The sequence below is a fragment of the Nomascus leucogenys genome, unplaced genomic scaffold (assembly GCF_006542625.1).
Source record: "Nomascus leucogenys isolate Asia unplaced genomic scaffold, Asia_NLE_v1 000549F_233768_qpd_obj, whole genome shotgun sequence".
NCBI classification, from domain to species: domain Eukaryota; kingdom Metazoa; phylum Chordata; class Mammalia; order Primates; family Hylobatidae; genus Nomascus; species Nomascus leucogenys.
In genome coordinates, this window is record NW_022097370.1 from 1 (window position 1) to 23,934 (window position 23,934).

The window sequence follows — 23,934 nt, forward strand, 5'->3', positions numbered from 1 at the left end:
GATGGTAGATTGTATTTCTGTGGGATCGGTGGTGATATCCCCTTTTTCATTTTTTATTGCATCTATTTAATTCTTCTCTCTTTTCTTCTTTATTAGTCTTGCTAGCGGTCTATCAATTTTGTTGATCTTTTCAAAAAACCAGCTCCTGGATTCATTAATTTTTGAAGGGTTTTTTGTGTCTCTATTTCCTTCAGTTCTGCTGTGATTTTAGCTATTTCTAGCCTTCTGCTAGCTTTTATTTTTTTGAATGTGTTTGCTCTTGCTTTTCTAGTTCTTTTAATTGTGATGTTAGGGAGTCAATTTTGGATCTTTCCTGCTTTCTCTTGTGGGCATTTAGTGCTATAAATTTCCCTCTACACACTGCTTTGAACGTGTCCCAGAGATTCTGGTATGTTGTGTCTTTGTTCTCGTTGGTTTCAAAGAACATCTTTATTTCTGCCTTCATTTGATTATGTGCCCAATAGTCATTCAGGAGCAGGTTGTTCAGTTTCCATGTAGTTGAGCGGTTTTGAGTGAGTTTCTTAATCCTGAGTTCTACTTTGATTGCACTGTGGTCTGAGAGAGAGTTTGTTATAATTTCTGTTCTTTTACATTTGCTGAGGAGTGCTTTACTTCCAACTATGTGGTCAACTTTGGAATAGGTGTGGTGTGGTGCTGAAAAAATGTATATTCTGATTTGGGGTGGAGAGTTCTGTAGATGTCTATTAGGTCCACTTTGTGTAGAGCTGAGTTAAATTCCTGCATATCCTTGTTAACTTTCTGTCTCGCTGATCTGTCTAATGTTGACAGTGGGGTGTTAAAATCTCCCATTATTATTGTGTGGGAGTTTAAGTCCCTTTGTAGGTCACTCAGGACTTGCTTTATGAATCTGGGTGCTCCTGTGTTGGGTGCATATATATTTAGGATAGTTAGCTCTTCTTGTTGAATTGATCCCTTTACCATTATGTAATGGCCTTCTTTGTCTCTTTTGATCTTTGTTGGTTTAAAGTCTATTTTATCAGAGACTAGGATTGCAACCCCTGCCTTTTTTTGTTTTCCATTTGCTTGATAGATCTTCCTCCATCCCTTCATTTTGAGTCTATTTGTGTCTCTGCATGTGAGATGGGTTTCCTGAATACAGCACACTGATGGGTCCTGACTCTTATCCAGTTTGCCAGTCTGTGTCCTTTGATTGGAGCATTTAGCCCATTTACATTTAATGTTAATATCATTATGTGTGAATCTGATCCTGTCATTATGATGTTAGTTGGTTATTTTGCTCGTTAGTTGATGCAGTTTCTTCCTAGCCTCGATAGTCTTTACAATTTGGCATGTTTTTGCAGTGGCTGGTACCGGTTTTTCCTTTCCATGTTTAGTGCTTCCTTCAGGAGCTCTTTTAGGGCAGGCCTGGTGGTGACAAAATCACTCAGCATTTGCTTGTCTGTAAAGTATTTTATTTCTCCTTCACTTATGAAGCTTAGTTTGGCTGGATATGAAATTCTGGGCTGAAAATTCTTTTCTTTAAGAATGTTGAATATCGGACCCCACACTCTTCTGGCTTGTAGAGTTTCTGCCGAGAGATCAGCTGTTAGTCTCATGAGCTTCCCTTTGTGGGTAACCTAACCTTTCTCTCTGGCTGCCCTTAACATTTTATCTTTCATTTCAACTTTGGTGAATCTGACAATTATGTGTCTTGGAGTTGCTCTTCTCGAGGAGCATCTTTGTGGCATTCTCTGTATTTCCTGAATCTGAATGTCGGCCTCCCTTGCTAAATTGTGGAAGTTCTCCTGGATAATATCTTGCAGAGTGTTTTCCAACTTGGTTCCATTCTCCCCGTCATTTTCAGATACACCAATCAGACGTAGGTTTGGTCTTTTCACATAGCCCCAAATTTCTTGGAGGCTTTATTTATTTCTTTTTATTCTTTTTTCTCTAAACTTCCCTTCTCGCTTCATTTCATTCATTTCATCTTCCATCAGCGATACCCTTTCTTCCAGTTGATCGCATCTGCTACTGAGGCTTCTTCAATCTTTGCGTAGTTCTCCAAACTTGGCTTTCAGCTCCATCAGCTCCTTTAAGCCCTGCTCTCCATTGGTTATTCTAGTTATCCATTCTTCTAATTTTTTTTCAAAGTTTTTAACTTCTTTGCTATTGTTTTGAATTTCCTCCCGTAGCTCAGAGTAGTTTGATCATCTGAAGCCTTCTTCTCTCAACTCGTCAAAGTCATCCTCCATCCAGCTTTGTTCCATTGCTGGTGAGGAACTGAGTTCCTTTGGAGGAGGAGAGGTGCTCTGCTTTTTAGAGTTTCCAGTTTTTCTGCTCTGTTTTTTCCCCACCTTTGTTGTTTTATCTACTTGTGGTCTTTGGTGATGGTGATGTACAGATGGGTTTTTGGTGTGGATGTCCTTTCTGTTTGTTAGTTTTCCTTCTACCAGACAGGACCCTCAGCTGCAGGTCTGTTGGACTTTACTAGAGGTCCACTCCAGACCCTGTTTGGCTGGGTGTCAGCAGCGGTGGCTGCAGAACAGCGGATTTTCGTGAGACCTCAAATTCAGCTGTCTGATAGTTCCTCTAGAAGTTTTTTCTCAGAGGAATACCCAGCCGAGTGAGGTGTCAGTCTGTCCCTACTGGGGGTGTGACTCCCAGTTAGGCTGCTCAGGGGTGAGGTACCCACTTTAGGAGGCAGTCTGTCTGTTTTCAGATCTCCAGCTGTGAGCTGGTGGAACCACTACTCTCTTCAAAGCTGTCAGTCAGACAGAGACATTTAAGTCTGTGCAGGTTCCTGCTGACTTTTTGTTTGTCTATGCCCTGCCCCCAGAGATGGAGCCTACAGAGGCAGGCAGGCCTCCTTGAGCTGTGGTTTGCTCCACCCAGTTTGAGCTTCCTGGCTGCTTTGTTTACCTAAGCAAGCCTGAGCAATGGCGGGCGCCCCTCCCCTAGTCTCGCTGCCGCCTTGCCGCTTGAACTCAGACTGCTGTGCTAGCAATCAGTGAGATGCTGTGGGCATAGGACCCTCAAAGCCACGTGTGGGACAAAATCTCCAGTGTGCCCTTTTCCAGGCTCTTTGGAAAAGCGTGGTATTAGGGTGCAACTGACCCGATATTCCAGGTGCCATCTGTTACTCCTTTCCTTGACTAGGAAAGGGAACTCCCTGACCCCTTGCACTTCGCAAGAGAGGCAATGCATCGCCCTGCTTCAGCTTACGCACAGTGTGCTTCACCGACTGTCCTGCAACCACTGTTTGGCACTCCCTAGTGAGATGAAACAGATACCTCAAACAGAAATGCAGAAATCACCCATCTTCTGTGTTGTTCAGGCTGGGAACTGGAGACCGGAGCTGTTCCTATTTGGCCGTCTTCGTTCCACCCCCAAAAAGCGCCTTCTGTGTAGTTTTTATTTGAAGATATCTCTTTTTCCATGATCGGCATCAAAACGCTCCAAACGTCCACTTTCAAATTCTACAAAAAGAGTGTTTCAAACCTGTTCAATCAAAAGAAAAGTTCTACTCTGTGAGATGAATGAACAGAATAGAAAGAAGTTTCACATAATGCTTCTGTGTAGTTTTTATGGGAACATATTTCGTTTTTCACCGTAGGCCTCAATGTTCTCCAAATGTCCACTTGCAGATTCTACAAAAAGAGTGTTTCAAAACTGCTCAATCAAAAGTAAGTTTCAACTATGTTAGATGAATGCAGAGATCAGAAAGGAGTTTCACAGAATGCTTCCATGTAGTTTTTATGGGAAGAATTTTCTTTTTTCACCATAGGCCTCAAGGCTCTAGAAATGTCCAAATGTAGATTCTAGGAAAACCTGTTTCAAAGCTGCACAATCAAAAGAAAAGTTCCACTCTCTGAGATGAATGCACAGTTCATGAAGAAGTTTCACAGATTACTTCTGTGTAATTTTTACTTGAAGATATTCCTTTTTCCATGATAGGCCTCAAAGCGCTACAAATATCCACTTGCAGTTTGTACAAAAGGAGGGTTTCAAAACTGCTCAATCAAAAGAAAGGTTCAACTCTTTTAGATGAATGCAGAGAATAGAAAGTATTTTCACAGAAGTATTCTGTGTAGTTATTACTTGAAGATATTTCATTATTCTCCATAGGCCTCAAAGATCTCCAAGTGTCAACTTGCAGATTCTACAAAAAGAGTGTTGCAAAACTGCTCAATCAAAAGAAAGGTTCTACTCTGTTAGATGAATGCACAGATCAGAAAGAAGTTTCACAGAATGCTTCCATGTAGTTTTTATGGGAAGAAATTTCTTTTTTCACCTTAGGCCTCAATGCTCTAGAAATGTCCAATTGCAGATTCCACAAAAAGCTGGATTCAAAGCTGCACAATCAAAAGAAAGGTTTCACCCTCTGAGATGAATTCACAGTTCACAAAGAAGTTTCACAGATTACTTCTTTATAGGTTTTATTTGAAGATATTCCTTTTTCACGATAGGCCTCAAAGCGATCCAAATATCCAATGGCAGATTATAGAAAAATAGTGTTTCAAAACTGCTCAATCAAAAGAAAGGTTCAACTCTGTGATATGAATGCAGAGAATACAAAGAATTTTCACAGAAGTATTCTGTGTAGTTTTTACTTGAAGATATTTCGTTTTTCACCATAGGCCTCAAAGCTCTCCAAATGACCACTTGCAGATTCTACAAAAAGAGTGTTTCAAAACTGCTGAATCAAAAGAAATGTTCTACTCTCTGAGTTCAATGCACAGAAGAACAAGAAGTTTGACAGAATGCTTCTGTGTAGTTTTTATGGAAGATATTTCGTTTTCCACCATAGGCCTCAATGTTCCTAAAATGTCCACTTGTAGACTCTACAAAAAGAGTGTTTCAAGACAGCTTAATCAAAAGAATGGTTTAACTCTGTTACATGAATGAACAGATCAGAATGAAGTTTCACAGAATGCTTCTGTGAAGTTTTTCTTTGAAGATATATCGTTTCTCACCGTATGGCTCAAAAGACTCCAAATGTCCATTTGCAGATTCTAGAAAAGGGTGTTTCAAAAGTGCTCCATCAAAAGATAGTTTCATCTCTGTGAGATGATTGCACGGAACAGAGAAACTTTCACAAAATGCTTCTGTGTAATTTTTATGGGAAATTATTTCGTTTTTCACTATAGGCCTCAATGTTCTCCAAATGTCCACTTGCAGATTCTTCAAAAAGAGTATTTCAAAACTTCTCAATCAAAAGTAAGGTTCAACTCTGTTAGATGAATGCACAGATCAGAAAGAAGTTTCACAGAATGATTCCGTGTAGTTTTTATGGGAAGATATTTCTTTTTTCACCATAGGCCTCAATGCTCTCCAAATGTTCAATTGCAGATTCTACAAAAAGCCTGTTTCAAACCTGCACAATGAAAAGAAAGATTCCACTCTCTGAGATGAATGCACAGTTCATAAAGAAGTTTCACAGATTACTTCTGGGTGGTTTTTATTTGAAGATATTACTTTTTCCACATTAGGCCTCAAAGCACTCCAAATGTCCACTTGAAAATTATACAAAAATAGTGTTTCAAAACTGCTCAATCAAAAGAAAAGTTCAACTCTGTCAGATGAATGCAGGGCATAGAAAGAATTTTCACAGAAGTATTCTGTGTAGTTTTTACTTGAAGATATTTCGTTTTTCACCATAGGTCACATAGCTCTCCAAATGTCCACTTGCAGGTTCTACAAAAAGAGTTTTTCCAAACTGCTCAATCAAAAGAAAGGGTCTTCTCTGTGAGATGAATGCACAGAATAGTAAGAAGTTTCACAGAATGCTTCTGTGTAGTTTTTATGGTAAGATATTTCGTTTTTCACCATAGACCTCAATGATCTCCAAATGTCCACTTGCGGATTCTACAAATAGAGTATTTCAAAACTGCTCAATCAAAAGAAAGTTTCTACTCTGTTACATGAATGCACAGATCAGAAAGCAGTTTCACAGAATGCTTCTTTGTAGTTTTTATGGGAAGACACTTCTTTTTGACCATAGGCCTCAATGCTCTCCAAATGTCCAATTGCAGATTCTACAAAAAGCCTGTTTGAAAACTGCATAATCAAAAGAAAGGTTGCACTCCTTGAGACGAATGCACAGTTCATAAAGCAGTTTCACAGATTATTTCTGTTTAGTTTTTATTTAAAGATAAACCTTTTTCCATGAAAGGCCTCAAAGTGCACCAAATGTCCAGTTGCAGTTTATACAAAAAGAGTGTTTCAAAACTGCTCAATCAAAAGAAAGTTTCAACTGTGTGAGATGAATGCAGAGAATGAAAGAATTTTCAAAGAAGTATTTTATGTAGTTTTTATTTGAAGATATTTCTTTTATCACCATAGGCCTCATAGCTCTCCAAATGTCCACTTGCGGATTCTACAAAAAGAGTGATTCAATACTGCTCAATCAAAACAAAGGTTCTACTCTGTGAGATGAATGCACAGAATGGAAAGAAATTTCACAGAATGCTTATCTGCAGTTTATATGGGAAGATATTTCCTTTTTCACCGTAGGCCTCAATTATCTCCAAATGTCAACTTGCAGATTCTACAAAAACAGTGATTCAAAACTGCTCAATCAAAAGAAAGGTTCAAACACGTTAGATGAATGCACAGATCAAAAAGAAGTTTCACAGAATGCTTCTGTGTAGTTTTTATTTGCAAATATAACTTTTTCCATGATAGGCCTCAAAGCGCTCAAAATGTCCACTTGCAGATTCTACAAAAAGAGTTTTTCAAAAGTGCTCCATCAAAAGATAGGTTCACCTCTGTGAGATGAATGGACAGAACAGAGAAAAGGTTCACAGAATGCTTCCATGTAGTTTTTATGGGAATATATTTTTTTCACCATAGTCCTTAATGCTTCCATATAGTTTTTATGGGAATATATTTTTTTCACCATAGTCCTTAATGCTCTCCAAATATCCAATTGCAGATTCTACAAAAAGCCTGTTTCAAAGCTGCACAATCAAAAGAAATGTTCCACTCTCTGAGGTGAATGCACAGTTCATAAAAATGTTTCACATTTTGTTTCTGTGTAGTTTTTTTTGAAGATATTCTTTTTTCCACGATTGGCCTCAAATCACTCCAAATGTCCAATTGCAGATTACACAAAAAGAGTGTTTCAAAACTGCTCAATCAAAAGAAAGGTTCAACTCTGTTAGGTGAATGTACTGATCAGAAAGAAGTTTCACAGAATGCTTCTGTGTAGTTTTTATTTGAAGATATTCCTTTTTCCAAGACAGGCCTCAAATCTCTCCAAATTTCCACTTGCAGATTATACAAAAAGGGTGTTTCAACAACTGCTCAATCAAAAGAAAAGCTCAACTCAGTGAGGTGAATGCACAGAACAGAGAGAAGTTTCACAGAATGCTTCTGTGTAGTTTTTATTTGAAGATATTCCTTTTTCCACGATAGGCCTCAAAGCGCTCCAAAGGTCGACTTGAAGAGAACCAAACCAAATGTCCAACAACGATGGGCGGGATTAAGAAAATTTAGCACATAAACACCATGGAATACTATGCAGCCATAAAAAATGATGAGTTCATGTCCTTTGTAGGGACATGGATGAAACTGGAAAACATCATTCTCAGTAAACTATCGCAAGGACGAAAACCAAACACCGCATGTTTTCACTCATGGGTGGGAATTGATCAATGAGAACTCATGGACACAGGAAGGGGAACATCACACTCCGGGGACTATTGTGGTGTTGGGGTGGGGGGAGGGACAGCATTAGGAGATATACCGAATGCTAAATGACGAGTTAATGGGTGCAGGAAATCAAGATGTCACATGGATACACATGTAAAAATCCTTCTCATTGTGCACATGTACCTTAAAACCTAAAGTAAAATAAATAAAAAAAAAGAGTGTATCAAAACTGCTCAATCAAAAGAAAGGTTCAACTCTGTGAGATGAATGCAGAGAATAGAAAGTATTTTCACAGAAGTATTCTGTGAAGTTTTTACCTGAAGATATTTCGTTTTTCAGCTCAGGCCTAAAAACTCTCCAAATGTCCACCTGCAGATTCTACAAAAAGAGTGTTTCAAAACTGCTCAAACAAAAGTAAGTTTCAACTCTGTTAGATGAATGCACAGATCAGAAAGAAGTTTCACAGAATGCTTCCGTTTATTTTTTTTGGGAAAATATTTCTTTTTGCACCAAAGGCCTCAATGCTCTATAAATGTCCAAATGCAGATTATAGAAAAAGCCTGTTTCCAAGCAGCACAATCAACAGAAAGGTTCCACTTTCTGTGTTGCTTGCACAGTACATACAGAAGTTTCACAGATTACTTCTGTGTAGTTTTTAGTTGAATATATTCCTTTTTCCACGATAGGCCTCAAAGCGCTCCAAATGTCCACTTGCAGTTTATACAAAAAGAGTGTTTCAAAAGTATTCAATCAAAAATAATGTTCAACTCTGTCAGACGAATGCAGAGAATAGAAAGAATTTTCACAGAAGTAGTCTGTGTAGCCTTTACTTGAAGATATTTCGTTGTTGACCCTAGGCCTCAAAGCTCCCAAAATGTCCACTTGCCCATTCTACAGAAAGAGTGTTTCAAAACTTCACAATCAAATAAAAGTTCTATCCTGTGAGATGAATGCACAGAATAGAAAGAAGTTTCACAGAATGCTTCTGTGTAGTTTTTATGGGAAGATATTTCATTTTTCACTGTAGACCTTAATGTTCTCCAAATGTGCACTTGCAGATTCTACAAAAAGAGTGTTTCAAAAAAGCTCAATCAAAAGAAAGGTTCAACTCAGTTAGATGAATGCACAGATCAGAAAGTAGTTTAACAGAATGCTTCTGTGTAGTTTTTATTTGAAGATATTCCTTTTTCCACGATGGGCCTCAAAGTGCTCCAAATGTCCACTTGCAGATTCTAGGAAAAGATTTTTTCAAAACGGCTCAATCAAAAGAAGGGTTCTATTCTGTGAGATGAATGAACAGACTTGAAAGGAGTTTCACAGAATGCTTCTGTGTTGTTTTCATGGGAAGATATTTCGTTTTTCACCGAAGGCCTCAATGTTCCCCAATGTCCAACTGTGCATTCTACAGAAAGAGTGTTTCAAAACTGCTCAATCAAAAGTAAGTTTCAATTCTGTTAGATGAACGCACAGATCAGAAATAAGTTTCAGAGAATGCTTCTGTGTAGTTTTTATTTGAAGATATTTCATTTTTCACCACAGGCCTGAAAACGCTCAAAATGTCCACTTGCAGATACTACAAAAAGAGTATTTTGAAATTGCTCAATCAAAAGAAAGGTTCTACTCTGTGAGAATAATGCACAGATAAGAAAGAGGTTTCACAGAATGATTCTGTGTAGTTTTTGTTTGAAAATATTTCGTTTTTCACCATAGACCTTAAAGCACTCCATATGTCCACTTGCAGAGTCCACAAAAAGTGTGTTTCAAAACTGTTCAATCAGAAGAAAGTTTCGTCTCTGTGGGATGAATGCACAGATCAGAAAGTAGTTTCACAGAATGCTTCTGTGTAGTTTTAAGGGGAAGATATTTCGTTTTTCACCATAAGCCTCAATGTTCTCCAATTGTCCACTTGTAGATTCTACAAAAACAGTGTTTCAAAACTGCTCAATCAAAAGAAAGGTTCAACTCTGTGGTATCAATGCACAGATCAGAAAGAAGTTTCACAGAATGCTTCTGTACTGTTTTGATGGGAAGATATTTCATTTTTCACTATACGCCTCAATGTTCTAGAAATGTCCAATTGCAGATTCTCTGAAAAGCCTGTTTCAAAGCTGCACAATCAAAAGAAATTTCCACTCTCTGAGATGAATGCACAGTTCATAAAGAAATTTCACAGATTACTTCTGTGTAGTTTTTATTTGAAGATATTACTTTTTCCATGATATACCTCAAAGCACTCCAAATGTCCACTTGCAGTTAATACAAAAAGAGTGTTTCAAAGCTGCTCAATCCAAGGAAAGGTTCAACTCTTTTAGATGAATGCAGAGAATAGAAAGTATTTTCACAGAAGTATTCTGTGTTGTTTTTACTTGAAGATATTTCGTTTTTCAGCATAAGCCCCAAAGATCTCCAAATGTCCACTTGCAGATTCTACAAAAAGAGTGTTTCAAAACTGCTCAATTAAAAGAAAGGTTCACCGCTGTGAGATGAATGCACAGAATAGACAGAACTTTCATAGAATGATTATTGGTTGTTTTTATTTGAAAATATTTCGTTTTTCACCATAGGCCTCAAATTTCTCCAAATTTCCACTTCCAGATTCTGAAAAAAGAGTCCTTCAAAAACTGCTCAATAAAAAGAAAGGTTCTACTCTGTCAGAAGATGCACAGATCAGAAAGAAGTTTCACAGAAGGCTTCTGTGTAGTTATTGTTTGAAGATATTTCGTTTTTCACCATACGCCTGAAAGAGCTCCAAAAGTCCACTTGCAGATTCTACAAAAAGAGTGTTTTGAAACTGCTCAATCAAAAGCAATTTTCAACTCTGTGTGACAAACGCACATATCAGAAAGAAGTTTCACAGAATTCTTCCCTGTAGTTTTGATGGGAAGATATTTCATTTTTAACTATAGGCCTTAATGTTCTCCAAATGTCCACTTGCAGATACTACAAAAAGTGTGTTTCAAAACTGCCCAATCAAAAGAAAGGTTCAACACTGTTAGATGATGGCACAGATCAGAAACAAGTTTCACAGAATGCTTCTGTGTAGTTTTGATGGGAATATATTTCACTTCTCACTATAGGCCTGAAAGCACTCCAAATGTCCACCTGCACATTCCACAACAACCGTGTTTCAAAACTGCTAAATCAAAAGAAATGTTCAACTCTGTTACATGAATGCACAGATTATAAAGGAGTTTCACAGAATACTTCTATGTAGTTTTTATTTGAAGATATTTCATTTTACAACACAGGCCTGAAATAGCACCAAATGTCCGCTTGCACATTCTACAAAAAGTGTGTTCGGAAATTACTCAATCAAAAGAAAAGTTCAACTATGTGAGATGAATGCACAGACCAGAAAGAAGTTTCACAGAATACTTCTGTGTAGTTTTGATGGGAAGATATTTCGTTTTTCACTATATGCCTCAATGTTCTCCAAATGTCCACTTGCAGATTCTACAAAAAGAGAGTTTCAAAACTGCTCAATCAAAAGAAATGTTCAACTCTGTTAGATGAATACATGGATCAGAAAGAAGTTTCACAGAATGCTTCTGTGTAGTTTTGATGGGATGATATTTCGTTTCTCACCATTGGCTTCAAAGCGTTCCAAATGTCCAGTTGGAGATTCTACAAAAACAGTGTTTCAAAACTGCTCAATCAAAAGATAGGTTCATCTCTGTGAGATGAATGCACAGAACAAAGAGTAGTTACACAGAATGTTTCTGTGTACTTTTTACGGGAAGATATTTCGTTTGTCACTATAGGCCTCAATGATCTCAAAGGTGTACTTGCAGATTCTAAAAAAGAGTGTTTCAAAACTGCTCAATAAAAAGTATGGTTCAACTCTTTTAGAGGAATGCACAGATCAGAAAAAAGTTTCACAGAATGCTTCTGTGTAGTTTGTATTTGAAAATATTTCGTTTTTCACCATAGGCCTGAAAGCGCTCCAAATGTCCACTTGCAGATTCTACAAAAAGAGTGTTTCGAAAGTGCTCAATCAAAACATAGGTTCATCTCTGTGAGACGAATGCACAGAACAGAGAGGAGTTTCACAGAATGCTTCTGTGTAGTTTTTACAGGAAGATATTTCTTTTATCACCATAGGCCTCAATGCTCACCAAATATCCAATTGCAGATTCTACAAAAAGAGTTTTTCAAAACTCTCAATCTAAAGAAAGTTTCCACTCTATGAGATGAATGCACAGATCATAAAGAAGTTTCACAGAATGCTTCTCTGTAGTTTTTATTTGAAGATATTTCTTTCCCCACCATAGGCCTCAAAGCACTCCACTTGTCCACTTGCAGACCCTACAAAAAGAGTGTTTCAAAACTCTCAATCAAAAGAAAGGTTCAACTCTGTGAGTTGAATGCACAGAATAGAAAGATGTTTCATAGAATGATTCTGGGTAGTTTTTATTTGAAGATATTTCGTTTTTCACCATATGCCTCAAATTTCTCCTAATATCCACTTGCAGGTTCTACAAAAAGAATCTTTAAAACACTGCTCAATCAAAAGAAAGGTTCTACTCAGTGAGAAGAATGCACAGATCAGAAAGAAATCTCACAGAATGCTTCTGTGTACTTTTTATTTGAAGATATTTCGTTTTTCACCATAGGCCTGAAAGCGCTACAAATGTTCTCTTGCAGATTCTACAAAAAGAGTGTTTCGAAACTGCTGAATCAAAAGGAATGTTCAACACTGTGAGATGAATGCACAGATCAAAAAGAAGTTTCACAGAATGCTTCTGTGTAGTTTTGATGGGAAGATATTTCGTTTTTCACTATAGGCTTTCATGTTCTCCAAATGTCCACTTACAGATTCCACAAAAAGAGTGTTTCCAAATTCCCCAATAAAAAAAATTGTTCAACTCTGTTAGATGAATGCCTAGATCAGAAAGATGTTTCATAGAATGCTTCTGTGTAGCTTTGATGGGAAGATATTTCGTTTCACACCATAGGCCTCAAAGCGCTCCAAATTTCCACATGCAGATTCTACAAAAAGAGTATTTCAAAACAGCTCAATCAAAACATAGGTTCATCTCTTTGAGAAGAATGGACAGAACAGTAAGAAGTTTCACAGAATGCCTCTGTGTAGTTTTGATTGGAAGCTATTTCTTTCTTCAACATAGTCCTAAATTCGCTCCAAATGTCCAATTGCAGATTTAACAAAAAGCCTGGTTCAAAGCTGCACAATCAAAAGAAAGGTTCTGCTCTCTGATATGAATGCACAGTTCATAAAGAAGTTTCACAGATTACTTCTGTGTAGTTTTTATTTGAAGATATTGCTTTTTCCACGATAGGCCTCAAAGCACTCCAAATGTCCACTTGCAGATTATACAAAAAGAGGGTTTCAAAACTGCTCAATCAAAAGAAAGGTTCAACTTTGTTAGATGAATGCACAGATGAAAAAGAAGTTTCACAGAATGCCTCTGTGTAGTTTTTATTAGAAGAAATTCCTTTTTCCAGGATAGGCCTCAATGTTCTTCAAATGTCCACTTGCAGATTCTACAAAATAGTGTTTCAAAACTGCTCAATCAAAAGAAAGATTCTACTCTGTGAGATGAATGCACAGAATAGAAAGGAGTTTCACCGAATGCTTCTGTGTAGTTTTGAGGGGAAGATATTTCGTTTTTCACCATAGGCCTTAATGTTCTCCAAATGTCCACTTGCAGATATTACAAAAAGAGTGTTTCAAAACAGCTCAATCAAAAGAAAGGTTCAACTCTGTTAGATGAATGCACAGATCAGAAAGAAGTTTCATAGAATGCTTCCTGTAGTTTTTTTTTGAAGATATTTCGTTTTTCACCATAGTCCTGAAAACGCTCCAAAAGTTCACTTGCAGATTCTACAAAAAGAGTTTTTCAAAATTGCTCAATCAAAAGAAAGGTTCAACTCTGTGAGATGAAAGTACAGATCAGAAAGAAGTTTCACAGAATGCTTCTCTGTAGTTTTTATGGGTGTTTAATTTCTTTTTTCCCTAGACCTCAATGCTCTCCAAATATCCAATTGTAGATGCTATGAAAAGAATGTTTCAAAGCTGCACAATGAAAAGAAAGCTTCCACTCTCTGAGATGAGTGCACAGGTCATGTAGAAGTTTCACACATTACTTCTTTGTAGTTTTTATTTGAAGATATTCCTTTTTCCATGATAGGCTTCAAAGCGCTCCAAATGTCCACTTGCAGATTATACAGAAAGTGTGTTTCAAAACTGCACAATGAAAAGAAAAGTTCAACTCTGTGAGATTAATGCACAGAATAGAAAGATGTTTCACAGAACTATTCTGTGTAGTTTTTACTTGAAGATATTTTGTTTTTCACCGTATGTCTCAAAGCTCTCCAAATGTCCACTTGCAGATTGTACAAAAAGAGTCTTTTGAAACTGCTCAATCAAAAGAAATGTTCTACCCTGTGAGACGAATGCACAGAATAGAAAGAAGTTTCACAGAATGCTTCTGTGTAGTTTTTATGGGAAGATATTTCGTTATTCACAGTAGGCCTCAAGTTTCTCCAACTGTCCCCTTGCAGATTCTACAAAAAGAGTGTTTCAAAACAGCTCAGTCAAAAGAAAGTTTCAACTCTGTTAGATGAATGCACAGATCAGAAAGAAGTTTCAAAGAATGCTTCTGTGTAGTTTTTATTTGAAGATATTTTGTTTTTCACCATAGGCATGAAAACGCTCCAAATGTCCAATTACAGATTCTCCAAAAATAGTGTTTCAAAATGGCTCAATCAAAAGAAAGGTTCAACTCTGTGAAATGAAAGTACAGATCAGAAAGAAAATTCACACAATTCTTCTCTCTAGTTTTTATGGGTGGATGGTTCCTTTTTCCCCAAGGGCCTCAACACTCTCCAAATGGACCCTTGCAGATTCTAGAAAAAGAGTGTTTCGAAATTGCTCAATCAAAAAAAAGATCAATTCTGTGTAATTAAAGCACAGATCAGAAACAATTTTCACAGAATGCTTCTCTGTAGTTTTTATGGGTGGATAATTCTTTTTTCTCCATAAGCCTCCAGGTGCTCCAAATGTCTGCTTACAGATTCTACAAAAAGAGTTTTTCAAAACTGCTCAAGCAAAACTAAGGTTCATCTCTGTGAGATGAATGCACAGATCAGGAAGAGGTTTCACTGAATGCTTCCGTGTAGTTTTTATGGGATGATATTTCTTTTTCCACGATATGCCTCAAAGCATTTCAAATGTCCACTTGCAGATTATACAAAAAGAGTGTTTCAAAACTGCTCAATCTTTTTTTTTATTATTATTATAATTTAGGTTTTAGGGTACATGTGCACAATGTGCAGGTTTGTTACCTATGTATCCATGTGCCATGTTGATTTCCTGCACCCATTAACTCGTCATTTAGCATTAGGTATATCTCCTAATGCTGTCCCTCCCCCCTCCCCCCACCCCACCACAGTCCCTGGAATGTGATGTTCCCCTTCCTGTGTCCGTGAATTCTCATTGTTCAATTCCCACCTATGAGTGAGAACATGCGGTGTTTGGTTTTTTGTCCTTGTGATAGTTTACTGAGAATGATGTTTTCCAGTTTCATCCATGTCCCTACAAAGGACATGAACTCATCATTTTTTATGGCTGCATAGTATTCCATGGTGTATATGTGCCACATTTTCTTAATCCAGTCTATCGTTGTTGGACATTTGGGATGGTTCCAACTCTTTGCTCTGGTGAATAGTGCCACAATAAACATACGTGTGCATGTGTCTTTATAGCAGCATGATTTATAGTCCTTTGGGTATATACCCAGTAATGGGATGGCTGGGTCAAATGGTATTTCTAGTTCTAGATCCCTGAGGAATCGTCACACTGACTTCCACAATGGTTGAACTAGTTTACAGTCCCACCAACAGTGTAAAAGTGTTCCTATTTCTCCACATCCTCTCCAGCACCTGTTGTTTCCTGTTTTTTTAATGATGGCCATTCTAACTGGTGTGAGATGATACCTCAATGTGGTATTGATTTGCATTTCTCTGATGGCCAGTGATGATGAGCATTTCTTCATGTGTTTTTTGGCTGCATAAATGTCTTCTTTTGTGAAGTGTCTGTTCATGTCCTTTGCCCACCTTTTGATGGGGTTGTTTGCTGCTATAAAGGCACATGCACACGTATGTTTATTACGGCACTATTCACAATAGCAAAGACTTGGAACCAACCCAAATGTCCAACAACGATAGACTGGATTAAGAAAATGTGGCACATATACACCATGGAATACTATGCAGCCATAAAAAATGATGAGTTCATGTCCTTTGTAGGGACATGGATGAAACTGGAAAACATCATTCTCAGTAAACTATCACAAGGACAAAAAACCAAACACCGCATGTTCTCACTCATAGGTGGGAATTGAACAATGAGAATTCACGGACACAGGAAGGGGAACATCACATTCCAGGGACTGTGGTGGGGTGGGGGGAGGGGGGAGGGACAGCATTAGGAGATATACCTAATGCTAAATGACGAGTTAATGGGTGCAGGAAATCAACGTGGCACATGGATACATATGTAACAAACCTGCACATTGTGCACATGTACCCTAAAACCTAAAGCATGATAAAAAAAAAAAGAAATGTTCAACTCTGTTACATGACTGCACAGATTAGAAAGAAGTTTCACAGAATACTTCTATGTAGTTTTTATTTGAAGATATTTCGTTTTACACCATAGGCCTGAAATCGCTCCAAATGTCCACTTGCACATTCTACAATAAGAGTGTTCAGAAATTACTCAATGAAAAGAAAGGTTCAACTATGTAAGATGAATGCACAGACCAGAAAGAAGTTTCACAGAATGCTTCTGTGTAGTTTTGATGGGAAGATATTTCGTTTTTCACTATATGCCTCAATGTTCTTCAAATGTCCACTTACTGATTCTACAAAAAGAGTGTTTCATAACTGCTCAAGCAAAAGTAAGGTTCATCTTGGGAGATGAATGCACAGATCAGGAAGAGATTTCACAGATGCTTCTGTGTAGTTTTTATGGGAAGATACTTCGTTTTTCACCATATGCCTTTATGTTCTCCAAATGTCCACTAGCAGATTCTAGAAAAACAGTTTCAAAACTGATCAATCAAAAGAAAGGTTCCAATCTGTCAGATGAATGCACAGATTAGAATGAAGTTTCATAGAATGCTTCTGTGTAGTTTTTATTTGAAGATATTTCTTTTCTCACCGTATGCCTCAAAGTGCTCCAAATGTCCACTTACAGATTCTACAGAAACAGTGTTTCAAAAGTGCTCAATCAAAAGATAGGTTGATGTCTGTGAGATGAATGCACAGAACAGAGACAAGTTTCACAGAATGCTTCTCTGTAGTTTTTATGGAAGATATTTCGTTTTTCACTATAGGCCTCAATGTTCTCCAAATGTCCACTTGCAGATTGTACAAAAAGAGTGTTTCAAAACTGCTCAATGAAATGAAGGTTCATCTCTGTGAGATGAATGCACATATCATAAATAAGTTTCATTGAATGCTTCTCTGTAGTTTTTACGGATGGATACTACGTTTTTCCCCTTAGGTCTCAAAGCACTCGAAATGTCCATTTCTACAAAAAGAGTGTTTCAAAACTGCTTAATCTAAAGAAAGGTTCTCCTCTGTGACATGAAAATACAGAACAGAAAGAAGCTTCACAGAATGCTTCTGTGTAGTTTTTATTTGAAGATTTTTCGTTTTTCACCATAGGCCTCAAAGCTCAAAATGTCCACTTGCTGATTCTACAAAAAGAGTTTTTCAAAACTGCTCAATCAAAAGAAAGGTTCTACTCTGTGAGGTAAATGCACAGATCAGAAAGAAGTTTCACATAATGCTTCTGTGTAGTTTTTATGGGAAGATACTTCTTTTTTCACCATATGCCTCAATGCTCTCCAAATGTCCCCTTGCAGATCCTACAATATGCCTGTTTCAAAACTGCACAATCAATAGGAAAGTTCCACTCTCTGAGATGAATTCACAGATCATAAAGAAGTTTCACAGAATACTTCTGTGTAGTTGTTATTTGAAGATATTCCTTCTTCCACGATAGGCCACAAAGTGCTACAAATGTCCAGTTGCAGATTATACAAAAAGAGTATTTCAAAACTGCTCAATCAAAAAAAGGTTCAACTCTGTGAGATGAACGCACATAATTGATAGAAGTTTCACAGAATGCTTCTCTGTAGTTTTTATTTGAAGATATTTCGTTTTTCACCATAGTTCTGAAGGGACTCCAGATGTCCACTTGCAGATTCTGCAAAAAGAGTGTTTCGAAATTGCTCAATCAAAAGAAAGGTTCAACTTTGTGCGATGAATGCACAGATCAGAAAGGAGTTTCAGAGAATGCTTCTATGTAGTTTTTATAAGTGGATACTACCTATTTTCCCATAGGTCTCAAAGCACTCAAATTGTCCAGTTGCAGATTCTATAAAAAGAGTGTTTCAAAACTGCTCAATCAAAAGATAGGTTCATCTCTGTAAGACGAATGCACAGAACAGAGAGAAGTTTCACGGAATGCTTCTGTGTACTTTTTATTGGAAGATATTTCTTTTTTCACCATAGGCATCAATGCTCTCCAAATGTCCAATTGAAGATTATACAGAAAGCATGTTTCAAAACTGTACAATCAAAAGAAAGGTTCCACACGTGAGATGAATGCACAGATCATAAAGAAGTTTCACAGAATGCTTCTGTGTAGTTTTTATTTTAAGATATTTCTTTTTCCGCGAAAGGCCTCAAAGCGCTCCACATGTCCACTTGCAGACTCTACAAATAGAGGGTTTCAAAACTGCGCAGTCAATATAAAGGTTCAAATCTGTGAGATGAATGCACAGAATAGAAGGAAGTTTCACAGAATGATTCTGTGTAGTTTTTATTTCAAGGTATTTCGTTTCTCACCATGGGCCTCAAAGCGATCAAAATGTCCACTTGCAGATTCAACAAAAACAGCTTTTACGAACTGCTAAAACAAAAGGTAGTTTCATCTCTGTGAGATGAATGCACAGAACAGAAAGAAGTTTCACAGAATGCTTCTGTGTAATTTTTATGGGAAGATATTTGTTTTTTCACCATAGACCTCAAATCTCTCCAAATGTCGAATAGCAGATACTACAAAATGCCTGTTTCAAAACTGCACATTCAAATGTAAGGTTCCACTGTCTGAGATGAGTGCACGGATTATAAAGAAGTTTCACAGACTACTTCTGTGTAGTTTTTATTTTAAGATATTCCTAATCAAAAGTTCTACTCTGTGAGATGAATGCTCAGAATAGAAAGTAGTTTCACAGAACGCTTCTGTGTAGTTTTTATTTGAAGATATTTCATGTTTCACCTTAAGCCTCAAAGTACTCTAATTGTCCATTTTCAGATTCTATAAAAAGATTGTTTTAAAACTGCTTAATCAAAGGAAATGTTGAACTCTGTGAGGTGAATGCACAGATCAGAAAGAAGTTTCACAGAATGGTTCTGTGTAGTCTTTATGGGATGTTATTTCATTATTCAAGAGTCCTCAGCGCATTCCAAGTGTCCACTTCCAGAATCTACAGAAAGAGTATTTCCAAACTACTCAATGAAAAGAAAGCTCCAACACTGTGAGGTGAATGCACAGATACGAAAGAAGTTTCACAGAATGCTTCTGTTTAGTTTTTTTTTTTTGAAGATATTTCGTTTTTCAACATAGGCCTTAAAGCGCTCCAAATGTCCACTTGCAGATTCTACAAAAAGAGTGTTTCAAAACTGCTCAATCAAAAGAAAGGTTCATCTCTGAAGGATGACTGCACACAACAAAAAGGAATTTCACAGAATGTTTCTTTGTTGTTTTTAAGGGAAGATATGTCGTTTTTCACTATATTCCACAAAGCCCTCCAAATATCCACTTGCAAATTCTACAAAAAGAGTGTTTCAAAATTGCTCAATCAAAAGAAAGTTTCAACTGTCTGAGATGAATGCACAGATACAAAAGAAGTTTCACAGAATGCTTCTGTGTAGTTTTTATGGAAAGATATTTCGTTTTTCACTATAGGCCTCAAAGCACTCCAAATGTCCACTTGCAGATTCTACAAAAAGAGTGTTTCAAACGTCGTCTATCAAAAGAAATGTTCAACCCTGTGAGATGAATGCATAAATCAGAAAGAAGTTTCACAAAATGCTTCTGTGTAGTTTTTATTTTAAGATATTTCGCTTTTCACCATAGGACACAAAGCGCTCCAATTGTCCACTAGCAGATTCTGCAAAAAGAGCATTTCAAAACTGCTCAATAAAGAAAGGTTCATCTCTCTGAGATGAATGCACAAATCAGAAAGTAGCTTCAAAGAATGCTTCTTTTTTTTTTTATTTGATGATATTTCGTTTTTCTCCATTGGCCTCAAACCTTTCCAAATGTCCACTTGCAGTTTCTAAAAGAGAGTGTTTCAAAGCTGCTCAATCAAAAGAAAGGTTCAACTCGGTTACATGAATGCACAGAAAAGAAAAAAGTTTTACAGAATGTTCTCTGTAGTTTTTATTTGAAGATATTTCCTTTTTGGCCCTAGACCTCAAAGCACTCCAAATGTCCACTTTCAGATTGTACAAAAGGATTGTTTCAAAACTGCTCAATCAAAAATAATGTTGAACTCTGTGAGATGAACGCACAGATTAGAAAGAAGTTTCACAGAATGCATCTGTGTAGTCTTTATGGGATGTTATTTCATTATTCAAAATAGTCATCATCTCACTCCAAATGTCCACTTGCAGATTCTACAAAAAGTGTATTTCAAAACTACTCAATCAAAAGAAACGTTCAACTCTGGGAGATGAATCCACAGATCAGAAAGTAGTTTCACAGAATGCTTTCATTTAGTTTTTATTTGAAGATATTTCATTTTTCACCATAGGCCTCAAAACGTTCCAAAAGTCCACTTGCAGATTTTACGAAAAGAGTGAAAACTGCCCAATTGATAGAAGGGTTCAATTCTGTTAGATGAATGCACAGATCGCAAAGGAGTTTCACAGAATGCTTCTGTGTAGTTTTTATGGGAAGATATTTCACTTTTCACTGTAGGCCTCTAAATGCTCTAAATGTCCAAATGCAGATTCCATAAAAAGAGTGTTTGAAAGCTGCGCAATGAAAGGAAAGGTTCATCTCTGTGAGTCGAATGCACAGATCAGAAAGAAGTTTCACAGAATGCTTCTGTGTAGTTTTTATTTAAGGATATTTCGTTTTTCACCTTAGGCCTCAAAGCTCTCCAACTTTCCACTTGCAGAGTGTACGAAAAGGTTGTATCAAACCTGCTCAATCAAAAGAAAGATTTAAATCTGTGAGATGAATGCACATATCAGAAGGAAGTTTCACAGAATGCTTCTGCCTAGTTTTTATTTGAATATATTTCGCTTTTCACCATGGTACTCAAAGCGTTCCAAATGTCCACATGCAGATTCTACAAAAAGAGAGTTTCAGAACTGCTCAACCAAAAGAAAAGTTCAACTGTGTGAGATGAATGCACAGATCAGAAAAAAGTTTCACAGGATGCTTCTCTGTAGTTTTTATTGGAAGATGTTTCGTTTTTCACCATAAACCTCAATGCGCTCCAAATGTCCACTGGCAGATACTACAAAAAGAGTGTTTCAAAACTGCTCAATTTAAAGAAAGTTTCTTCTCTGTGAGATGAATGCCCAGAATTGAAAGAAGTTTCACAGAATGTTTCTGAGTAGTTTTTATGGGAAGAGATTTCGTTTTTTACTATAGGCCTCAATGCTCTCCAAATGTCCACTTGCAGATTCTACAAAAAGATTGTTTCCAAACTACTCAATCAAAAGAAAGTGTCAACTCCATGAGATGACTGCACAGATAAGAAAGAAGTTTCACAAAATAGTTCCGTGTAGTTTTTATTTGAGGATATTTCGATTTTCTTGGATAGGCCACAAAGTGCTCCAAATGTCCACTTGCAGATTCTACAAAAAGAGTGTTTCAAAAGTGCTCAATGAAAAGAAAGTTTCAACTCTGTGTGATGAATTCACAGATCGTATAGAAGATTTACAGAATGGTTCTGTGTAGTTTTTATTTGAAGATATTTCATTTTTCACCCTAGGCCACAAAGCGCTCCAAATTTCCGCTTGCAGATTCTACAAAAGGGGTGTTTCACACCTGCTGAATCAAAAGAAATGTTCAACTCTGTGAGATGAATGCACAGATCAGAAAGAAGTTTCACAGAATGCTTCTTTATAGTCTTTAAGGGAAGATATTTCGTTTTTCACATAGTCGTCTGCGCACAGCAATGTCCAATGGCAGATTCTACAGAAAGAGTGTTTCAAAACTACTCAATCAAAAGAAAGGTCCAACACTGTGAGATGAATGCACAGATAAGAAAGAAGTTTCAGAGAATTCTTCTGTGTAGTTTTTATTGAAGATATTTCGTTTTTCGCCATAGACCTCAAAGCGTTCCAAATGTCCACTTGCAGATTCTACAAAAAGAATGTTTGAAAACTGCTCTGTCAAAAGAAAGGTTCAACTCTGTTAGATGAATGCACAGATTGGAAAGAAGTTTCACAGAATGCTTCTGTGTAGTTTTTATTTGAAGATATTTCGATTTTTGCCATAGGTCTCAAAGCGCTCCAAATGTCCTTTTGTAGATTCTAAAATGCGTGTTTCAAAACTGCTGAATAAAGACAAAGGTTCAACTCTGTGAAAGCAATGCACAGATCTGAAAGAAATTTCACAGAATGCTTCTCTGTGGTTTTTATGGGAAGATATTTAGTTTTTCACCCCAGGCCTCAAAGCACTCCACATATCCACTGGCAGATTCTACAAAAAGAGTGTTTCAAAACTGCTCAATCGAAAGAAATGTTCATCTCTGTGAGATGAATGCACAGAACAGAAAGATGTTTCACAGATTGTTTCTGTGTAGTGTTTATGGGAAGATATTTCATTTTTCACCGTAGGACTCAATGCTCTCCAAGTGTGCATTTGCAGATTCTACAAAAAGAGTGTTTCAAAACTGATCAATCAAAAGAAAGATTCAACTGTCTGAGATAAATTCACAGATCAGAAAGAAGTTTCACAGAGTGCTTCTGTGTACTTTTTATGGGAAGATATTTCATTTTTCACCATAGGCCTCAAAGCGCTCCAAATGTCCACTTGCAGATTCTACACAAAGAGAGTTTCAAAACTGCTCAATGAAAAGAAAGTTTCAACTCTCTGAGATGAATGCACAGATCAGAAAGGCTTTTCACAGAATGCTTCTGTGTAGATTTTATGGGAAGATATTTCATTTTTCACCAGAGACCCCAAAGCCAGATGTCCTCTTGCAGATTCTACAAACCGATTTTTTTAAAACTACTCAATCAAAAGAAAGATTCAACTCTGTGAGATGATTGCACATATAAGAAAAATGTTTCACAGAATATTTCCGTGTAGTTTTTATTGACGGTATTTCATTTTTCACGATAGGCCTCAACGCGCTCCAAGTGTCCACTTGCAGATTCTACAAAAAGAGTGTTTCAAACCTGCTCAATCAAAAGAAAGGTTCTACTCTGTGAGATGAATGAACAGAATTGAAAGAAGTTTCACAGAATTATTCTGTGTAGTTTTTAGGGGAAGATATTTCGTTTTTCACCATTGGCCTCAATGTTTACCAAATGTCCATTTGCAGATTCTACAAAAAGAGTGCTTCAAAACTCCTTAATCAAAATTAAGGTTCAAATATGTTAGATTAATTCACATATCAGGAGGAAGTTTCACAGAACACTTCTGAGTAGTTTTTATGGGAAGATAATTCATTTTTCACAACAGGCCTCAAAGTGATCCAAATGTACTCTTGCAGATACTTCAAGAAGCGTTTTTCAAAACCACTCAATCAAAAGAAACGTTCAAGTCTGTGAGATGAAAGCACAGATCAGAAAGAAGTTTCAGAGAATGTTTCTATTTAGTTTTTATTGGAAGATATTTCGTTTTTCACCATAGGCCTCAAAGCGCTCCAAATGACCACATGCAGATTCTACAGAAAGAGTGTTTAAAAACTGCTCAATCAAAAGAAAGTTCAACTCTCTGACATGAATGCACCGATCAGAGAGAAGTTTCACAGAATGCTTCTGTTTAGTTTTTCTGTTAAGATATTTCATTTTTCACCATAGGCCTCAAAGCATTCAAAATGTCCACTTGCAGATTTTACGAAAAGAGTGTTTCAAAACTGCCCATATGATAGAAGGGTTTGACTCGGTTGGATGAATGCACGGACCACAAAGAAGTCTCACAGAATGCTTCTCTGTAGTTTTTATTTGAAGACATTTCATTTTTCACCATAGGCCTAGAGGTGCTCCAAATGTCCACTTGTAGATTCCACAAAAGGAGTGTTTCAAAATTGC